The 12,643-nt window shown below is 53.6% G+C and overlaps 2 long non-coding RNA genes across 2 annotated transcripts; one reads left to right on the plus strand and one right to left on the minus strand.

Moving 5' to 3' along the window:
• Nucleotides 1-3,209: 3,209 nt before the first annotated feature.
• LOC140612098 (uncharacterized) lies at nucleotides 3,210-4,299 on the minus strand. Its single transcript, XR_012013406.1, has 3 exons — nucleotides 4,187-4,299; nucleotides 3,634-3,696; nucleotides 3,210-3,322 (listed from the first exon to the last, which is right to left on the minus strand). It is a non-coding gene; the product is annotated as an uncharacterized lncRNA (long non-coding RNA).
• A 4,074-nt stretch (nucleotides 4,300-8,373) lies between these two features.
• Nucleotides 8,374-10,891, plus strand: LOC140612099 (uncharacterized). The gene is made up of 3 exons (XR_012013407.1): nucleotides 8,374-8,514; nucleotides 8,769-8,830; nucleotides 10,051-10,891. It is a non-coding gene; the product is annotated as an uncharacterized lncRNA (long non-coding RNA).
• Nucleotides 10,892-12,643: the final 1,752 nt, after the last annotated feature.

The raw sequence follows: 12,643 nt of genomic DNA on the forward strand, positions 1-12,643 counted from the left end.
GCACTGTGTTGACAGCCCATGGAGGAGGTGGGGGAGAAGGACTTGTAACCCCAGAATAGAAGCCCCATTTCCTGAACAGCCTGCTTGAACCAGAGTGTTTTTAAAGTTAACCCAAATTATTAAATAAGATGAGTGAGTTCCCACAGCTCACAGACAGCACAGCACTCAGCATAGAATTACAGACGTCAAATAAAGATTGGGAGTCCTGGGGGCACCTGGGTGGCGCAGTGGTTGAGCCCCTGCCTTCAGCTCAGGGCGTGGTCCCGGGTCCTGGGATCATGACCCACATCAGGCTCCCTGCAGGGAACCTGCTTCTCCCTCTGCCTATGTCTCTGCCTCTCTCTCTGTGTCTCTCATGAATAAATAAATAAAATCTTAAAAAAAAAAAAAAAAAGATTGGAAGTCCTGTGTGTGGTGGTGGTGAAAGCACCCAGTAGAGTGGGCCAAGCTTCCACGCTCCGGGTGGCATGGGTGGGGGTTTGCCAGAGCCTGGGGTGTCTCACTACAGAGCCCCATCCTCTCCTTGCTTCCTCCCCGTAATCTAGAACCAGGCCCCCTCCGTCTCCTCAGCTCCACCCCCAAGCTCCCCTACCACCAACCAAGGAGAACCAAAGTGCCAAAATGTGAAACAAAATGTTTGCTATGAAATTCCTGGGGGAGAGAATATTTTCTGGTGAACAGTATCTTTATGAAAACACCCAGGCTGACTCCACAGCTGTTGTAAAAATTTATCTGCACCATCAAGTGTGTTTCACTCGGTGACTTATCTGATTTGGAAGCAGATTCTTCATGATGCATCAGGAATCTCGGGAGGGAGCTAAGTATACCAACAACAAAACAAACTTGTTAAAAAGTTACAAAAGTGATGCGGTGCCTACTAACTCCACTCTTTTCCCCAAAAGTTCTCAGACCACAGCTCGCACTCCTGTGCAGTGATGACTGGGAGGAGGCTGGAGGTGGGGGTGCCCCCTCAAGCCAGAAAACAAGTCAGGGCTGGGGAAGAGCCACCACGCTTCACTAACCCACTGTCCCAGATGTGTGACTATACAATGTACAGCCTGGAAGTGCCTGCCTGCCTTCCAGGTCGCTTGAGAGGTTGGGGGTGTCAGTGGGATAATCACAGTTTTGAATTGCAGGAATTGTCTATTCCTAACGTTGGCATTGGGAACTGTGAGGGGTTTCACGTGTGAGGGGTTTCGGGTAGAGATTCTCCTCATCCAAGGAAGCAGCAAGCAGGATGGCATGGCAGGCAGGGCGGTGGCCTGAGGTCGGCCTGCTGGCCTGCAAGCCTGTGTCACAAGCATCACCATTTCTCAACTAGAACATATGTGAGGAGGCTGGGCATGGGGTACAAAGATGAAATAAAAAGCAAAGCCTGTATTCGGACAGGGAAGTGTGAAATGCAAACTACAGAATTTCTTTGGACTCTGTGTGTGTGTGTGTGTGTGTGTTTGTGTTTGTGTGTGGTCAGTGTCTGACCTCATAAACCTCCTCAAAGTTTAACGCATCTAACATGCCCTAAAACCCAAACCCTAAAGCTGCCACAGTTGTTAACCATTCGAGTGCCTTTTAAAAAAGGAATTAGCTGGGAAACCACCTGTTTCTATATGACATGTAAAAAGGGTTATTTTTAAAGGTACATTTACATGACACTTTTATTTTTTTATTTTTATTTTTATTTTTATTTTTTTTAAAATTTTATTTATGATAGTCACAGAGAGAGAGAGAGAGGCAGAGACAGAGGCAGAGGGAGAAGCAGGCTCCATGCGGGGAGCCCGATGTGGGACTCAATCCCAGGTCTCCAGAATCACACCCTGGGCTGCAGGCGGCACTAAACTGCTGCACCACCAGGGCTGCCCTACATGACACAACGTAGGGCATTTTTGAGTTACCGAAGCCTAACCTAAATAAAACAAAGCATTTGTTTTTCAATGTAGATAAGAGGGGCACCTGGGTGGCTCAGTCAGTTAGGGTCTGACTCTTGATTTTGGCTCAGGTCATTTTATCTCAGGGGCATGAGATCGAGCCCTGTGTTGGGCTCACACCTTGGGCAGGATTCTCTCTCTCCATCTCCCTCTGCCCCTAACCCTCCTCTCTAAAAAAAATATGTAGACAAGAATTTGCTTCATTTGAATAATAAATTTATTTTATTGAATAATAAATTTTAAAAGTCAGCTATAGGGATGCCTGGGTGGCTCAGCGGTTCAATGTCTGCCTTCAGCTCAGGGCATGATCCTGGGATGTGGGATCGAGTCCCATATCGGGCTCCTTACAGGGACCCTGCTTCTCTCTCTGCCTGTGTTTCTGCCTCTCTCTGTGTGTCTCTCATGAATAAATGAATAAAATCTTTAAATAAATAGTCAGGGCACTATCACTATCAAAAATCAGTCACTTCCCAAATGGGAAGGGGTATGTCATCATGTTGCAGTAAAAGCTAAACCTCAAACCAAATTGAAGGAGACCCAAGAATGGCAGCTAGAGGAACCTAAACTTGTAACTACTCTCCTAGTCACTAAGAAATGAAATTAGGGCAGGTTCAAGGGTGAGGAGTGTCATTAAAGTATCTAGGTGATTGTATAAAACCCCTCCAAGACCCAGTGATTTCTGGGGTGGAAATTCCCAAAAGCCTCCATCATGACTCACCATAATTTGCTACCTCAAAGTCCCCACTGGTTTTGGCAGACCTCAGTGCTCCAAAGCTCCAGGCCAGCGGTAGTGGCAGCGGTATCTGGAAGCTTCCGTTTGGAGAAAATGGGGGTGAGGGATGGGTGGTGGCAAATTGCCTTATAAGGAAACTGTAAATTCTGGGAGGGCCTGGTGTTTCATCAAACTAGAAAAATGTTGAAGAGAAGATCCAAGAGCCCCAATGCCCCTCCCACCCAGAGTTCAGAGTTGGGGGAAAGAGAAGCGAGGGATATGTGTCCTTAAGAGAACATTCTTCTCTTTCAATCCACCTAGAGGCTCCGCGGCAATGTCTTAACCAAGCTCTGGAAACCAGAAGGCATCCAGCCGACAAAGGTCAGACCTGGACAGGAATGTACCATGGAGCCTGTCGGGTGCGCCCCATTGTGGCCACTCCCCCAGAATTTCCAATTCCCCACTCTACTGGCCTGATGGGCCTTCTGTAGCAGAGAGCGCAGTAAGTTAAGGACTCTTGCCCACCCCCCTCCCCCACTCTGCCTCTCTGGAGATGGGGGCGTTACCTGGGGCTCCCATCTTCCACCAGGCCATTCTGAGCTGGAGCAGAAACGATGGGCGTTCCATAGGATCCTCCGAGACGTGCACATTTGGGCTCAGTGCTGGGCTGTCTGGGATGCGTTTCCTGGCACATAATTACCACCATCAAGATTATTATTAGCATTAGGCATTTACATGACACTTAATATTTTCAAAGCATTGTACTGCCGTTTAATTAGTTTTTCCTTGCAACATTCCTGTCGAGTCCACACTTGATAGCTGGGAGACTGACAGGAGGAAGAGAGAAATGCTAAAGGTTGGTGGGGAAGAGGGGATGCTGAATAGTTACTTGGCTTTTATTCTCTCCGGTGACCCAGGTAAGATCACTGCCCCCCAACTCCCTGCAAATTCTGCATCCCCAAGCCCCAGGGCCTGTCTATCAAGGCACCCATTAACCTCCAGCAGTGTGGTGGGGGTGGAGTCTCTTCCTTGGTATATTGTGATTGAAGGTCCAGACACCTTAAAAAAAAAAAAAAGGCCTGTGTCAGTCAAGTTCAAGTTCACTTTTATTCAAAACTGCTGACACCCTTAGTCTCATTCCAAACCTCTCCATTAAAGTAACTTTAAAAATCCCAGGGTGGTGATTCCCAAACCTAAGGCCGCTCTGATAGGATAGCTTTAGTGTTTGACGAATCCTAATTCTAATTCGGTCTGTTAAAATTAGGAGTGTTGGGTGCAGGCCTCTCTGCCTCTCCATGGCTCTGGAGGCTTCTCTCTGGGGCCTTAGAGCCCCAGAAGGGCCATGAGAAGCCATAGGTTCTACTTCGGAGACAATAATACCTTTTTTGGTACAAGGCCTCTCATTTCCCTCCCTGCTAAAGCTTCGGGAAAGAGAAAGGGGAGGGATGCAGCCTAGGCTCAACGGAGGAGGGACGCCTGAAATCTTGGGCGGTTAGCTGTGGGTTCCCACCACCCTGGGGGAGCAACCCCAGCCCCACCTCGCACACACCTGTGCTTTGCTAAAGCGAGCCAGGCACCTCCATTCTCTCCGCCTCCCTGAAAGTCCTTCTCCGTGGCCCGGGGTGGAACCACCCGAAGCCCCTTTTGCATAGGACCGAGGCACGTTCGGCGGTAGGGACGGGGTTACGTTTCCCTTTGGCCTGCGGGCGACCTGGGGTTAAGATCGGGCGGTAGAGCTGTGTCTCCTGGCAGTGCTGGTCCAGAGTCCCCTCCTTCCCTCCCACTGGCTTCGCTTCCTTTCCTCTCTGTCCCCACTCCGGGTGCTTGTCCGGGCTGCTCCCCGCGACTTGGTGGGCGACCCCTCGATGGACTGCCAGGACCGGGAGAGAAGCGACCTTGAGGGGTGACCGCCCCGGCGTGATTGGGAAGCGCTGGGTCCTGGAGTTTTTGCCACCTGCCTCAACCGCCCCCGGGACCCACCCACCGTCCTTATCCGCACTGGGACAGTTGAAGCGCGAGTCTGGGGAAGCTCGGAGGCAGGCTTGTCTTTGCGGGACCTGAGTTCCTGGTACATCCCAGTCGGGTCCTCGCCGGCTGCTGGGGGGTGGGGGGAGGGGAGGGGAGGGGGCAAGTCTGAAAAGTCTGGGCTTTGGCGACCCCCTAGTAGACGCTGAGCCCAGCCACTGAGCCTGGAGGCGGGGTGGCGACCATGCCGCACCCCAGGAGCGGGGGCACCCCAGGAGCGGGGGCCTGCGGGCCTGTCCAGACCAGCATCTCTGCCGCGTCCGCCAGGGCAGGCACCGAGGCCGAGCCGCTGCTGGCGCTTCCCGGGATCCCTGCGCTCGGGACCGCGCGCCTGGAGACAAGGCGGACGGTGCGGGCCGGGGGAGGCTGCGGCCTCCGCAGGGCTCTCGGGCGGGGCCCTCGGTGGACGCAAGCCGGGGTCTCCCCGCAGCGGGCCGAGGCTTTGGGATTCCCGTTCTCGGTCCCGGGCGGGGGCTGGCGTGCAGGGCGGGCTGGGGGCTCCCGGACCGACCCCCGCAGCCAAAGGCGCACGGCTGGCGGGACGCGGCCGACTGGAGGCCTTGGGGGCGCCGAGGCCTCGCGTCTGTCCGTGCGAGGGAAACTAATCTCCGTCCTCCGTGAGGCCTGCGGGGCGACCTCAAGAGCTCCCGGAGCCCACCGGTCCCCATCTGGCTCCTCGGGAGCTGGGGACAGTGGGTTCTCCATTTTCAACGGACTAAGGACAGGCCCTTGGGCTAGTTTGGGGCTATATCACCCTCTCCAGCTTACAAGGGAGGAAACCGAGGATGGGTTGCAGTGAAGATGGAAGGAGCTAACCCGGCCCGAGAGAGGGAGAGCCTGCTCCGAGCAAAAACCCGATAAATACTGGTTATCGACTCCGCCATCCTTCCCTCACTTTTTGGAGGAAGGGCTGATCCGCTGGTTTGCTGGCTCTCCGCCCCCTTCCCTCCCCATCCCTAACCTTTCTCCCTCTCCCTCCCTCTCCCCTGTCTCTTCCTCTCTTCCCCACCGATCTCCCCTTCGTAGACCCTCAAAGTCAGAGTGAAATGTAAGAAACGTTTAAAATAAATCCCTTCGTTTTCCGATGTCAGCCCTACCACCGAAGTTGGAAGTTGGTCAGAGCAGCGCAAGCTGGAGCGGCGTTCGCTGGCTCTGGAAGGTTCCTGCCTCTTGGTCAGCTCCTGGCAACGCACTCCCCCGTGTCTTGACCTTGATTCCTGAAGTCCAGGTTCCGTGGTCGGCCTGGGAGAGTCCCGACAAGCAGACCCAACAGGATAGAAACAGAATCCCTGCTTTCCCGATCTGGCCGGCAAGGAGGGTGTCCACACACCCACCCCGCTCAGCCCACAGCGTCTGCCCCAGGCTGGCCAGAGGTCCTAGGATACCCACTGTGCTAGGCCCAGGCCTGGAACTCCCAATTTCCCAGGCCGACCTGGCTTAGTGGGGAGGCAGTTGACCCCAGGACTGCTATACAGAGGCCAAAAGGCAGGCGCCAAGTTCGGAATTCCACGTGTCAGGGCTGAGGGGCTGGAAAAGGAAGCGCTGTCACAGGCTGTATGAGTGAGTCCTAAGGCACCAAGAACCAGAATCGGCAAACCTGAGGCCACAGTGGTACTGTGCTTCCGGAGAGACGGTGAAAAACCCTGAGCCACACAGACCACCGGGACGGGAGTCAGGGCCAGGACACCAACTAAGACTTCAGGCCTCAGTTTGTATTCACACTGCCATTCACAGGACAGATGATCAGACCTCCCCATCTTGATTTTTCTATCTCTAAATAGGACCACTAACCCCAAGCCTGTATCACACTCGGGTGGGGGGTTGTGGGGGGTTGTTGAGAGGCTGAAATTCACCACCACCACCACCCCCCAGGAGCCAGCCATCGCATAACTATTCCTGGACTCACAGACCGAAAGAACAGAAATGTCCCCTTCATTGGGAAAGTAAAGGGTCCAGGGTTTAAAGTGGCAAATGCTCTGATTGTCCCCAGGGGAGTTTCTTAGTCCCAGGGGAAGGGATGTGCGGCCTCTGCTCTGCTGCGGATAAGGGGATAGGGCCTTGCACAGCCACTCGGTGGGGAAAGCTGAAGACCCAGGTCTGGGGCCCCATCTGCTGTTCTGTCAGGCATGGACCGATTGCGGCTGCCCAACCAGCCTAACTCGGCCAGGTGGCCCCATGTTTGGGCGCCAGGCGTGGCAGAACAGCCCCATCCCACAGAATCGGGCTTTCCTGGAGGGCGCAAACCTGGAACTCCAAGCGCAAGTTATACCCGATCTCCCGGTAACCTGAGCAACATATTGCTCCCTCCGCCTGGGTTTCCATGCTTTATTAATTTCGTGGAGAGTTCAAGGGGAAGTGGTTTGAGGTTTAAAGCTATCCTACACTGGTCTTAACGCTTGAGTTTTCTGTTCTCTGTGACGGGGCCTCTGGTTGGGGGCCAGTCCACTCCTGGCAGTGGGGATGGACCTGCAGTGTTCCTAGCCTCACCATTCTTTCCAGGTGTGGCACTTCTTCAGTCCTGTTTTGACACTAACCCACATCCAGGGCCTGCGTCTTCTCATCTAAGCCTTCCACAGTGGCATCCATTATGTTCTCACTGGCCCCGTGACATGAGTCCTCCCCAACGTGTTCACACTGCAAAGTGAACAAAGTTCACTTGTTTTCTTTTTTCTTTTTAAAAAGATTTTAGTAAATGGGCACTTACCAAGGTAATTCGGGCCAAGAAACAATCTGACTCTCATCAAATGAAATCCTTGGACAACTGAGAAAACAATAGTATAATCAAAGCAGCTATACATTAAATATTTATAAGAGATTAGGCTATAAATGGCATATAAAAGTCCGGGACCTATGAAGAGTTAGAAATGGAAAGAAAATAAGACACAAGTGCCTCTTGACGGGATGAGCACTGGGTGTTATGCTATATGTTGGCAAATCGAACTCCATAAAAATAAAAAAAGATATGGTATATATAAAGAAGATATAAAAAAAGACACAAGTGCCTACATTTATGGCTCAGATTCAATGCTAGATTCAAGGTCAGAATGGAGAGGGGATCCGTTTAATCTAATACCCTCAGTTTAGGATAAAGAAACCGGCTCAGCGGGAACCAGGGCCTGCTCGAGGTCACTTTGCAGAGAGAGGGGGCTAAGGAACCCAGTCCCTGAGTCCCAACGCAGCGCATCCCGCTGTCTGTCTCAGGCATTTTCTACTTTTCTGAATCACAGAGCAAAGGGCCCCACGTGGGTTTTTTTCTCTCGGGCTTTGGCTCTCACGAGGCGAGGGGATCCCAAGAAGGATCCTTTCCCGGAATCCCGTCGTCTACACTCGGTCAGGCGCTGGCTGACAGGGAAAAAGGCCAAAATGCTCCCCCTCGGATCCGGACTTGGATCATAAACCTCGGTCTTGAGCACCTCACAGCTGCAGTTCTCCAAAGGCACCGACAGGTGGCGCGTTCCCCACAGCAAAACGGGCCGGGAATTCGACAGCGCCGCCTCCCCTCGGCCCCTCGCCCCAGCCGCTGGCCTAGGGTCCCTCTCCAGAGAAAGGGGACAATAAGGGGTGTAGCGGGGGAGCTCAGGCTAGGTGCCTAATGCTTTGAAAAGACAATCCCTAGAAACTCTGGTTCCAGCCTTGGGCTCAGAGAGGCCTCACGCTCCGTGGAAGGGGTCAATGAGCACGGGGTGCAGAGGGCAGGGCTCTGCCCGCGGGGTCAGAGAACACACCGAGACCCTTCGGGGTCGCCCCTAGGGGGCGTCAACTCCCCTCAACCGACCCATCCTTGAGCTCGCTCGTTCACGCGCACTCGGCTGCCGCCTTTCTCAGCCACCCGCCCCAACTCCCATCTTTCACGTATTTTTTCTTTTTTATTTGAAGGGTGGGGGGAGAATAAGGGAAGAATAAGGGGAAGACGGCACTTTTTCAATTGCGACAATAATTATCCGAAAGCAGGTTTCTTAATCTGCTCACCCATTATTGACTTCTCTTCTAATATTTGGCTTTGTTGCTTTGATCACGTACTTGACTCCTTTGCATAACAATTTTGGGGCGGGCGTCCTTGGGGCGGGAGGGGAGGGACGTGCAGGCAATAGCCCCACTCTCCGCAGGAAGTGAGGCCAGCCGACCCCCCATCCCTAACTGTACCGTTCAAGCCTGGAAAGTTCTGAAGGTGAGTGGGGTTGGAGAGGAAGCTGCTTACCCCTCGGGAGGAGGTTGGGGAGGAACTCTAAGAGCCCGCAGTGAGACCCTGCCACAGGAGGGATTGTGTCTCCCCCTCGTGTCCCACTGCATTCCCAACCCCAAGAGACCCTGCCTCAGGCCCTCTTCCCCCCAGGCACACACACACATACTGGGGAGACAGCAAACCTCACTTCGAGGGGAACGGAATGGGTTGACAGCCAGGGAATGGAGACTATTACTATCTCTCATCTCCTCCCGGCACTCTCATCTGGGACTTAGGCCACTGGACAAAACTCAGGCTTCTATGGCTCCAAGCTGGGTTTGGTGAGCTCTGGGACCAGTGACGGCCTCTGTGGGACCCTGACCTAGTCCCTTCCCTTCTCCCTGTCTCCGTTGTGTGATCTGCAGAGTGGGTTTTGTGTCTACGCACTCTTTGAGTCCCTTTGATCTTGCCTTTGCCACAAGTTGCCCACCTCCCCTCCCCCCAACCAGGGTTAGGACTTCAGGGCTGCATAGGTGTTTCTTCCAGAGGAAGAGGAAAACAGTGGCTGTTTTAATCTATGTTTAAACAACTGCCTCCTCCGCCTTTGCATAGTTCCTATCAGGGGTGAGAGGTGAACAGTTGGTTTGGGGTCAGAGTCCCCGAGGGTGCTTGCGACTTAACACTCCATACTTTCCAAAGCCTCCATAAAGGGAGTTGCTCTCATTCCCAGCTCACACAAAAACACACACGAGGAGACTCTATACACATGGACACGCACAGGCATGTACAACGGTGCAGAGCCCATCCATACACAACACTTGCACACGTGAACATAGCGCAAGCACAGGAGGATTAGCGGGACACCGAAAATCCACACAGTCCTTCCGAGCACACCCAGACACACTTGCCCACTCACTCACCTGGAGCCTCACACACAGAGTCACGAACAAGTACGCACGCGCGGCGCACACTCGCCCCTCTCCCCTGTTTCTGCAGGAGCTAGCAGATGGGGAAGGTGGCCCGGGAAGGCCTCGGCGTTGCAGTGACCCCTCCCCTCCCTCCTCACCCGCACGCGATCCAGGCTAGGATAGAAGGAGGTGGGGTGGGCGTGGGGGAGACACAAGGGTCTCGCCCCTTTGCCTCTCCACTACAGGCTCTGGAGACTGCCCTTCCCCGTCTGCTCCCCTTCCGGACTAAACTTTTTCTCTCCCTTACCTCCCCGCCAGCCTCCCGCAGCGCCGACCTCGGCTGGAGCCCGGAGCAAGTCCCGCATCCTCTCCGGGGTGAGGGTCCGCAGGCTGCGTCCCCAAGGACGAAAGGGGGGCGCGGCCTGGCTGGCGCTCCGGGGCCCGCCGGGACGGAGGCGGGAAGGCGCGGGCCAGGAGCCAGAGCAGCGAGAGCTGGGTGCGCGGACTTCTGCTTCCTTTCCCCGGGTCAGTGGTAGAAGATCCCAGGGACAACCTCTCACCCCTATGGGAGTCGGGGGAAGGAGAAGGACCGTTTCCTCTGGGGCAAGCAGTAAGAACGCTGTTTGGAGCTGCAGGGGCATTCCTATGCAAAGGACTTGGATGCTGCGGTTTTTCTTCTTTTCTCGAGTTTTGTTTTGTTTTTTTGTTTTTTTGGTTTTTTTTGTTTTTTGTTTTTTGTTTTTTGTCCGCAACTTTGAAATTGGGTCCGGACCTCCCGGGGAGCACGGACTGAGCCGAGGGGGCAGCAGAACCCAGAAGCCGCGCTGGCCCCTCCTCACTCGCTCCCACACTGGTACCCACCGGCGTGCACACGCTCGAGGCCAGTCGGTGTGGACTCCGACCCGCGCCGAGCAGGATCGAGGTGGGAGCCGCCACTTGGACAGGTGGGGACTGAGGTGGGCCAGTGGCCCCCTCGGCCTGAGGGTGCCTGGGCTCAGGGAACCTCCTAGGGAGGGGGAGGGGTGAGAGAGGAGGAACAGCAAAATAAAAGAGAAGAAAATTCAAGCGTAGACGCTGAATTTACTCTGGGTTTTCTTATTTTTGTGGGGAAGGATAAAACATTAGCGTTTCAGTTTTGGCGTTTGGGTGGAATTCCGTGTAAGGAGAAAAGCAGGATGTCTGATTAAAATGAAGAAAAATATGGAGAGAGAGTGTGTGTGGTTGCTTTGCTTTTGGGAGCCATGAGTTCTAAAATCCTCGGCTCCAGGGGCCTGGCTTGCTTGGTGGTACAGCTCCAGAGTGGTTTGGGGATACAGAGAAGGGGAAGGCATTCCTTGTAATCGGAAACCAGGGGTCCTGCATCTCACCTTCCAGCATCCCTGCGCAGCCCTAACCCAGCTAGTCAACCCGCCAGCAGCGACCAGTCGGGTGTTTGCGAGCTAGTGTCCCGGGCGCCCGGCGCCGGCCCCGCAGGCAGTCCGCAGGGCTCAATAAGGAAACCAGGGCCCCGGGAGCCCTTTCCAAATCCTGACCACCAGGTGCAGTTTACAGAAATCACTGAAATGTTTCCCCCATTTCCACACAGTCAAGTGAAGAAAGGGCTTAATTTTCTCAGCTTGATCAGGCTTGAGAGGAAAAAAAATCTTCAGACAAAAACCCAAACCGTTTCTAGAACAAAAAGGTGCGTGCTGTGAACTGCTCCCTCGGATAAGAGGGGAAAAACCTTGTGAAAGGCAGAATGGTGGGGACAAGAATCCAAATATTGAAATCCCCAAAGAGGACAACCTCCAACAGCAGACACCTTCCTTCCTTCCTTTCCTCCTTCCTTCCTTCCTCTTTCTCTTTCTCTTTTTCTCTCTTTCTCTCTTTCTTTCTCTCTTTCTTTCTTTCTTTGAAATTTCTAGGAACCTGGACATTTACCAGTGTATTTCACGCACACAGAAAGAAAAAAAAAAGAAATTCTCCCTGGATCCCCCCACCCACCCACCCAGTGTTCTGGGCCATCTACAAACAAAGCTGCCACCCCAATTTCTAGAGTCAACAGAGCATTTTATTTTCCATGGTTTGCCTCCCACGCACCCCCACCCATCTCAGCGTTTACCCTTCCCCCGCCTCCCCCAGTCCCACTCCAAGCTTCGGGCAGAATTGCTTAGGATCCCTAACCAATACCCAACGAATCCCCTTGCACCCACCCACCCCCCACATTATTATCGCTTCCAAATGAAGACCAAAACCAAGAGCGCTAATTGAATTAGTCTATTGAAAGGACTGTCAGGTACAATGACGTGGCTCGAGGCCCCACATTTCCCAAGGTCTATAGGCTTTGGGGACCTGCGATGTATAGTCTGACCTTCTGGCTCATAATAATACCGCGGCACTTGTAGCAGAAATCTCCTTGCATTCACTCCCAACAAAACCGCTGGTCACCCAGTCCCCGTAGGAAGGCTGCACGCTATTGTGTTGCGACAACTCATTCATGTCCCGCGCCACGAGGCCCCACCGCCATCTGATCTACACTCGAAATGCGATTACCACCGTGTGCATGCAACACGCTCGCACTCTCGGCCCATCGCGCACACGCCTGGCCAGGCTGCAAGAGCTTTTCCTTCACAATTCTCCTCACACCCATCCCCAAAAGAGAGGTGGAAGCAGGCAGAACCATGACATTTGTCTCTGCCTAAACGAAATCCAAAAGTCTGTGGAAATGCAGGTTGGCGGGAGATCTCTTTTCCGAACTGCAGGCACCCAGACCCTCAGCAAACATTTCTCCGAGCCCAACTGGCTGGTGGGGCAGACTTGGGTGGACACGCTAAAGTGTACAGACACGAGCCTCCTGCCATGCACACAAATACAGACACACAAAAGGGTTTTTTTTTTTAAATAGACTCTCTTTGTGATTCTTACATACACA

The sequence above is a fragment of the Canis lupus genome, chromosome 20 (genome assembly GCF_048164855.1).
Source record: "Canis lupus baileyi chromosome 20, mCanLup2.hap1, whole genome shotgun sequence".
In the NCBI taxonomy this organism is placed as follows: domain Eukaryota; kingdom Metazoa; phylum Chordata; class Mammalia; order Carnivora; family Canidae; genus Canis; species Canis lupus.